The sequence below is a fragment of the Macrobrachium nipponense genome, chromosome 4, assembly GCF_015104395.2.
Source record: "Macrobrachium nipponense isolate FS-2020 chromosome 4, ASM1510439v2, whole genome shotgun sequence".
NCBI lineage: Eukaryota > Metazoa > Arthropoda > Malacostraca > Decapoda > Palaemonidae > Macrobrachium > Macrobrachium nipponense.
The window spans coordinates 56,706,921-56,715,594 of NC_061100.1; the positions used below are offsets into that span (position 1 = coordinate 56,706,921).

Genomic DNA, 8,674 nt, shown 5'->3' on the forward strand with positions numbered 1-8,674 from the left:
TGCGCGTTCAGGTAGACTTAAGCTTCGCTTTTTTAATCATTTATTTTAACTTTTCAAGTTATAAATTGTCTGATTGATTGCCATATGTAACATTAACACAAAAGGAGAACTTAAAGATCGGACACACACTAGAAGATTAGAGTACCTTCTGGAGAACTTAACCATATACTGTTTTAATAAAAACGAAATATAATTAAATGAAGAATGGTAAATATACGAAGCAATGAACCAAGTGAATTGCCCTCAACAGGAAACAGTAGATGATAGAATAATTGAGCTTTAGCTGATTAGAGGTGAAATACTGTGACAGAGGGATCATGTTACAAGATGAATCTACATTTGGCACACAGGTAAACTGCATGGGATAAAAAGTAGCTAAATACAATGGTATCAAGATTTTAAAGTTTCTGCATCAAGCTGTGGAAAAAAAGCATTATTATATTGTGATTTTGAAAAACACGAGGGTAACTGAAAGAGAAACAAATATAGTCAGAGAGAAATATAATTTTGCCAGCTTAATTCTATTTCGTATAAATTTGAGCTTAACCAAACCTAGTTTGCATGACATTTGCATAAGAAAACAAATGTTCCAATAGGCAAATACATGCATAAACTAATATACATCACATAAAAAGAGTTGCATATAAATCCGTGAGTGATCAAACAAAATCATAGTAATAAAAAAAATATATATATAACAGAATCGCCTGAATATATACCACTCTCTCAATTTTCCATGATGAATTGAATGGAGAAATAGATAACCCTGTCAACCTACATTTTATTTTATTTTTGCTTACTGTGAAAGTTAGCATATGAGACTATCAACTGCCTTGGGAACATCGCTAACTTGCGGTGTTTCACGCGCCTCAACTTTCAGTCATTTACTCGTTAATGTTATGAAGAAGAAAACTGAGAAGCGGAAATGTGGGAAGGACTTGATTGACTAAAACTAAAGGTCTCAACTTTACCCTTAAAACAAAATTGTTGAGCGATTGAAATCACAGCATGTTTGTCTATCTTGTTGCGACTATATTTTTCTCATTTTGTGTTCATTACTTGCATCTTCCTCGCTCCTCAGAAATCACCTGCTCACGAATAACAATTTATTATGTGTTTTTCACCGTTGACTGTTATTTAGTATTTGGGAGGAATGTTACTTTGGACAACTCTGTATCCAGCAACATTTTGAAAAGTAGTTTGAGCATGCGCTCAATTGTTAAGATCATTCTATAATTAATAAACTAAAGATATTAACCATTGAAAACAGTTCCATTTGTAAATTAAACATCCTCCTCGGTAACAGAAATGGAATATTTCCCAGTCAAGCCAAAGAACCTTTGCTCTCTGCTTCTTGGGGGTTTTGTCAGTTTCATAGTGAGCATTCATCAGATATGAGAATCAGATTCAGTACCACAAAAATATCCGTTCTCTGCAGATATCTATTAAGTTTAGATGTATATTTTCCCTTTGACATGGTACTTACGAATGGTGAATCACGTTTGTTTTGTAAATCAACATGCTTTACCGATATTTACTGATGAACTAAAAGAAGCCATACAATATATATTGTTAATTGTCTGCAATAATCAATTTTCGTCAGGTGGTAATTGTCACAGACATAATGAACAGGCTACTTATTTAAGTTCCAATGAATTTAGAAAAGGTGATGACATTTGAACCCAAATGTGAGGACATACTTACGTAGAATTAGAAAACAAAATGAGAATATCACACTCAGATAAGCTAAGTAAATAGTTTACTGCATTTTCGGAATCTTACGTTGTCAACTACCATTCATTAAATACTTAGAATAATTAAATAATTCAAATAAGATTATTAACTAAAATTTTCGTACAGTACGTTTAGTACCTGACAAAACAAATACTTAAAACTCAAAACGAATACCTATAGAAGACTCATATTATGTGGAAAAGGTAATACAGTGCCAAGTATACCGGTCTGCGAGAGAGCTTTCTAAAAAGGTTTGCGAGGAACTGACAACAGAGAAGCATATAAGTGGGACTATTTCCAGAATAAGAGAAAACTCTAGTGCTATGCAACGGTCGGTAATTAGATGAGCTTGTAACTTAAGCGTCTTGAGAGTGTCTTCAAACAGGTAGACCGGCTGAAACTTATCCTCTCGGTTAAATCTGTCATGGCTAAGATCCGAATCTTTGACATTTAAGTTCGAGGAGAGGTGGTAGAGACTTGATCCTTTTGGCTTTCATTAGAGATATAATTTAATTCTGACTATGTTGTACATATTCTTGTCAAAGTCAGATTTGCAATAACCTATGTAATATTTTTGTGCTCAAATATAAAGACACAAATGCCCCTAGATATTGTCAACTCCCAGTCACCTTTGTATCAATCCCAAGAGGCCTATGCTCACATCCTGGTAAGGATACATACATACATCATATATTATATATATATAGTATATATATATTATATATATATATATATATATATATATATATATATATATATACATACATATAATGCACAAATATCTGGTTATTACACTTGGCGGTTATACTCTGTTAGAACAAGAGACTCTTAATCCCGATTCTGGGACATCATTCATATTTGGTACACAATTTGCCAAGTATCTGGTTCACTACAGTTATCAATCAAAAGCAATATTTTACCTCAGAACAGCCAGCCACCCCAACCTTCATCACAAATGCAAAATGACTGAATACTCTAAAGTCAGACTAAGTTCATTAAAACAGGTGTGAGGTAATCTTAATTAAAGGGCATCGCTCCTTCAACAATTATAAGTCTAAGTATTTCTCTAGTTCTAACTCACTTCAGTAAAATTAAGGGAAAGCTTCACAATTACCACTCTATATATCTACATAAATAAAATAAATTAAAATTATTGGTGAATCATGAATGAAACACTTATAAAAATTTTAAATACAAAAAATTATTTCCAAATTCAAAAATTATAAATGAAATTCACAATCTCAGGGATATTTACTATTACTTGAAAACAAAAGGTTTAGTTAATTCTTGAATAAATCATTAAACAAAAGTAAATACAAAATAAATTTACCAAAGTAATTAATTATTCAAAAAACTAAATTATTCAATTGAAATTCAATTATTAAGCAACAATTAAAATTTGGAAAGAAATCTAAGCAAATGCCAATTGATTCACAAGTTTTAGATCAAAACAATTGTATAATAAGAAATATTGAAATGAATTAAACAAAATGAGAATGCAAAAACAGAATAATATGGAAGAGCATTAAAAACAATGACAGTTCAAACATTAAACATATAACACATAAACACTCCAAAAGAATCAAAGACAAAAAAATGTTTAATGTATAAAAGTGGAATATATAAATTCTTTTAAGTGCACTTAAAATTTGTAAAAGACAATACCTTTTACCACTGCAGTTTCTCTCAAAAAGGCCTGTTATGTATCTTCAACTAAAACATATGTGGTACCACACAAAAATAATAACAAGGTATGTTCAGATTCCACTAACTATTACATTATTAAGAAGGTAAAAAAAAACAATAAAATATAGTGACCATTGCTAAACTATAAGTTACATTACGGTAAGAAACCAAAATCCTGTAAGTGAGAGAGAGAGAGAGATAGAGAGAGAGAACCAACGCATGGTACTTCATCTAAGAGTAAAATTAATCCCTTCTATAGTCTTCAATATAGGCATACACTCACGATTGAGTCAACAAGTATGGGATGAAACATAGCCTGGACATTTCTATGATGTCGCAGAATTTTCCACCCCACACAAATCTATTATGATTCAACAAGTCCTCTTTTGACAAATTGAAAGATATAAGAGTTAATTTATCAGTGATATTAAACAGTTTCATGACAAAAGAATCTTACATGATGGGGTATGTGAGATCAACAGCCCGGTTTGTGTATGGTACCAGACTTGATCAAATGATAAAAATATGTTAGCTCAGCCATTTCCAGTAGCGAACAAAAGGGCTATTCTTGTGGACAGAGGTACATCTCTCTTTCGTGTTTACGCAACCTCTCTCTCTGCATTCTAAGTTATGCTTTGTGAATTCTGAATATACGTAATTTAATTCTAAGCTAACTTTTAATATGGGAATCTGAAATACAAAACATCCATTTTGCAACATAATACACAATCATTGAGGGGAAATTATTGCATTACAAAAACCACAGCATAAGATTCCTCCCCTCAGTAGATTAGTTATCCCAGGGTTGAATAAAACGATTCACTATGGGATAAATAATTGGCAACTATATTGTTCTTATCAGCAATCTGCTGTATAGGATTATGATCAGACTGCACTAAAAGTTCTTCACTCCTAGGTCTGTTCACATACACTTCAAACTTTTTCAATGCTGTGATTAAGGCTAGAGTTTTCTTCTTGATTGTAAAATAGTTTTTCTGATGCTTTTTCAATTTTGAAAATAGGAAACACACTAGATGAAGGATCTCATTTTTATCTTCTTGAAGTAGAACAGCTTCAATTCCACAATCATAGGCACCAACTTGTATCACAAATTTCATATTAAAGTCTGGAGCTTGAAGCACTGGTCTTGAAGTTAAAATGGCTTTTACTTTCTCAAAGGATTCTTGACACTCTGGAGTTCAAACAAACTTAGCTTTGGGACTAGTTAAGTTTTTCAGGGGAGCTACTACGACTGAAAAATTTGGACAGAAAAGACGATAGAATCCAGCCATGCCAAAAAAACTTTGTAGCTGCTTCCCAGTCGTAGGTGGGGTAGCCTTATGGATACCTTCTATGTTAGCATTCAATAGAGTGAGAAGACCTTTCCCAACTTCAAACCCAAGATACTGAACAGTCGCCTTCCTAAACTCACTCTTCTCTAGGTTGACTGTTAGTCCTGCCTCTTGTAGTTTCTTGAAAACTTTCTTCAGAATCTTCAGATGTTCTTCCTGTATTGTAGAGTAAATGACTATGTCATTAAGATATACACCTACTCCTTCTATAGATCATAGAAGTCGATCCATTACTCGTAATGTTACAGGTGCATTCATCAGCCCAAATGGCAGAGCAGTATACTGATATAGTCCAAAAGAAGTAATAAAAGTTGATAACAACTTAGCATTTTCCTCTAAAGGAATTTGATAATAGCCTTTCAATAAGTCTATCTTGGAGACAAACTATGTTTGCCAAATATTATCAAGTAACTGATCTATAAGAGACAAGGGATAATTGTCAGCTACACTAATGGAATTCAGTTTCCTATAATCAGTACACATCCTAAATGAGCCGTTAGGTTTCTTCGCTAACATGCATGGAGAGCTGTACTGACTTGAACAGGGTTCTGCCTACCCATATTGCAGCAAATATTCAACTTCTTTCTTCAAAACATCTCAATGATAAGGTAATAAGTGATAAGATCTTTACTTGAATGGTTTTCCATCTTCTTGGATCTTAATATCATGCTTGGTCAGATTAGTATGCCTAGGTACATATGCAAAAATTTCTGGGAAGCTTCTAATCACTTCACTCAATACTTCACGTTGTTTCTGAGGAGTAAGGTTTCAAGAGGGTCACATGAATCTTCCTTTGTCATTTTCTTCGTTCTGGTGTTTCAATCACATAAATTCTATCTCGATTATCTTGTAAGGTCCTCGAAATTTATTAGTAGGGGGAAATCTCTTGACTGGCAGAAACACTAACACTTGGTGACCAACACTAAAACTTCTTAGCTTAGTCTTAGCAACATATTTCGTTTTCATTTTCCTCTGATTCACTTTCAGATTTTCTAAAGAGAATTTTCTAATCTCCTCCAACCTTTTCCTTAAGTTCTTCACATACTCTCCTTGGATTTCTCTACCAAAAATCATCTCATTACGTGAACAACCCATGCTTTCCTGATAAGCATTCCTAACTTCAAATAACATTAAGGGTAAACCAACATCCCACTCTCTCCTTGACTCAGAACAATACTTTGTCAGCGTACTTTTCAATGACTGGTGGAACCGTTCCAAGGCTCCTTGAGTTTCTGGATGATAAGCAGTGGATAACTGTTGTTTCACCCCTAACAAATTCATCACATCCTGGAATAACTTTGAAGTAAAGTTCGTTCCTCTATTACTCTGTACAATTTCTGGTATCCCAAATTTTGAGAAAAATTCCACTAGTTTCTCAGCAACTATCTTGGCAGATATGTTTCTAACACGGATCACCTCAGGATATCTTATCACAGACACATTAATGTCAACAGATATTCATTTCCCTTCTTTGTCTTCGTCAGCGGTCCAACCATATCTATAATCACCATGCTAAAGGGTTCTCCTTTAATTTTTATAAGTTGTAGGAGGGGCTTTCTGAATGGTTTCATTTGGTTTTCCAGCTACCTGGCAGGTATGACATTCTTGACAGAACCTGCTAACATCTTTATGAAGTCCAGGCCAGAAAAAATATTTCATAATTTTCTCCACAGTCTTCCTGATTTCCATATGTCCAGATTCATGACCTAATGCTACCACTTCCTTCCTCAGTGGATATGGAATCAAAATTTTATGATATTCACCCCATTCAGCATTTCCTGGTATATCTTTAAGTCTATGCTTCCTCATCAGCAAACCTTCCCTCAGATAATAACAGGTAGGAGTTTGTTGCATCTCTTCCTGCTCAACAGCTGTAAAGAACAAATCAGCTAACGATGCATTCTTCTTCTGCAAGTCCACTAGCTTCTATTTTGTCACCTGTCCATCTTCAACGGTTGACTTTTCAACATCTGCTAACTCAACTACTGTAGTTTTGCTACTATGGTCAGGAACACTAAAACAAAGGATGAGAGAGAGAGAGAGAGAGAGAGAGAGAGAGAGAGACCCACGAATATACGAAACACTAAACATAAAGGATCAAAGAGGTATGAGAGAGAGAGAGAGAGAGAGAGAGAGAGAGAGAGAGAGAGAGAGAGAGAGAGAGAGAGAGAGAGAGAGATACCCATGAATATACAAAACACTAAACATAAAGGATCAAAGAGGCATGAGAGAGAGAGAGAGAGAGAGAGAGAGAGAGAGAGAGAGAGAGGCAAAACATTAGAAATGCGCACTCGGAAAAAAAGGCAAACGGAATCGTCGCAAACAATGCCCCCGAGCACGTACGCTGTACAGCGCACCAACCTCCAACATATTCCACTATAAAAACTATACTAGCATGAACAAAACTATACTAACATGAACAAAACTATACTAGTATGAACGCTGTTCAATTTCAATCACTACGTTTACCTAATAACTTTGCTTTAAAAAAAAAAAAAAAAAAAAAAAAACAGAAAGGGGCATTCAAAGACGCATGGATTATTGGCAATATGGCATCTCAGCCACTACCAACGTCAAGCACGCATTTACTACGCACAACATAGTAAAATGTTTCCCGCACATGTTTACGCATAATAAAACATTTCCCAATATAAAAAACTATACTAATTAGCTATCATGCAAACAGTCCTACATGAATTGGTTACGTAATAACTTTGCTCTTCGCAAAAAAACACAGAAATTAGCACATGAAGGTCACGTGACCATAAGGGCATATCGTACGTGGTAGGCATTCACAAAGGCATTCATTTTATAGAAACATCACCCTCCGACATATTCCAACAGTGCAAAGCACGATTAGAATGAATAATACTCAATATCTGACGTTTACCTAAAAACTTTGCTTTTTACAAGAATTTAAAAAAATGGCACTCGAAAGAAATTGGATAATATTTGTGCTATATGGCATCTCTGCCGCTCCCAGAGTTGCTCATGTGTCCTGTAAACATCCCAAAACAATTTACAATATAAAAAAACTACACTAATTAGCTATTATGCACACAGTCCGACATGAATTGGCTACATAATAACTTTGCTATTCGCAAAAAAGCACAGAAATTGGCACTAGAAGGTCACGTGACCTTGAACGCATTTACGACGTGATAGGCATTCACAAAGGCATTCATTTCATAGTAACATCATCCTCCGACATATTCCAACAGTGCAAAGCATGATTAGAATGAATAATACTCAATATCTGATGTTTATCTAAAAACTTTGCTTTTTGCTTTTTGGAAAAAATGCAAAAAGTGGCACTCGAAGCAAATTGGACAATATGGTGATATGTAGCATCTCTGCCACACGGTTGGTGATGCATCAGGTATGTATAGGATCCAGCTAGACTCTCCAACACAACAAAGTCACATGACTATGCTCACTGTTCATTGAGAAACTGTTATGTAATAACTTTGATTTTCTATCACTAACCTTTCTAGCGTCCTGTGGGTTGACCTCGGTCGTACCGATTCTCAGAAAATGGGGATGCACTGGAGAGAGAGACAGGTACGTCTTACCACCATCGAAGCTCACAGTACACTGGCTGTCTGCAGGTCGATCACACCCAGATTTGACATGGGTGATAATTTATGGGAAAAAAAACATGTTTTTTGAAACACTCCTCAGGTTGCGGGCGACCCTGCAAACCTGTCCAGGGTTAAGAGCCTTACGAATTTGTTCCCCACATTTCCTGGAAAAAGAATTGGACCTAATTCGTAAGCAGCTTTCGTCTTTAAGGTATCCTGACCATATAATTGAGACAGCAATTCACAAAGCAAGCATAATTTTCTACCGACCCCCTAAAGACAAGACCAGAGACAAACCCAACAATAAAATAAAAATTCCAT

The 8,674-nt window shown here is 34.9% G+C and overlaps 1 long non-coding RNA gene across 1 annotated transcript in view; it reads right to left on the reverse strand.

The window, feature by feature from the left end:
* The window catches only part of LOC135211648 (uncharacterized), a 204,153-nt gene extending 195,798 nt beyond the window's left edge, over nt 1-8,355 (reverse strand). Inside the window, exon 1 of the long non-coding RNA XR_010313691.1 lies at nt 8,259-8,355. This is a non-coding gene — a long non-coding RNA (uncharacterized LOC135211648). The remainder of the gene's footprint in view (nt 1-8,258) is intronic.
* Nucleotides 8,356-8,674: the final 319 nt, after the last annotated feature.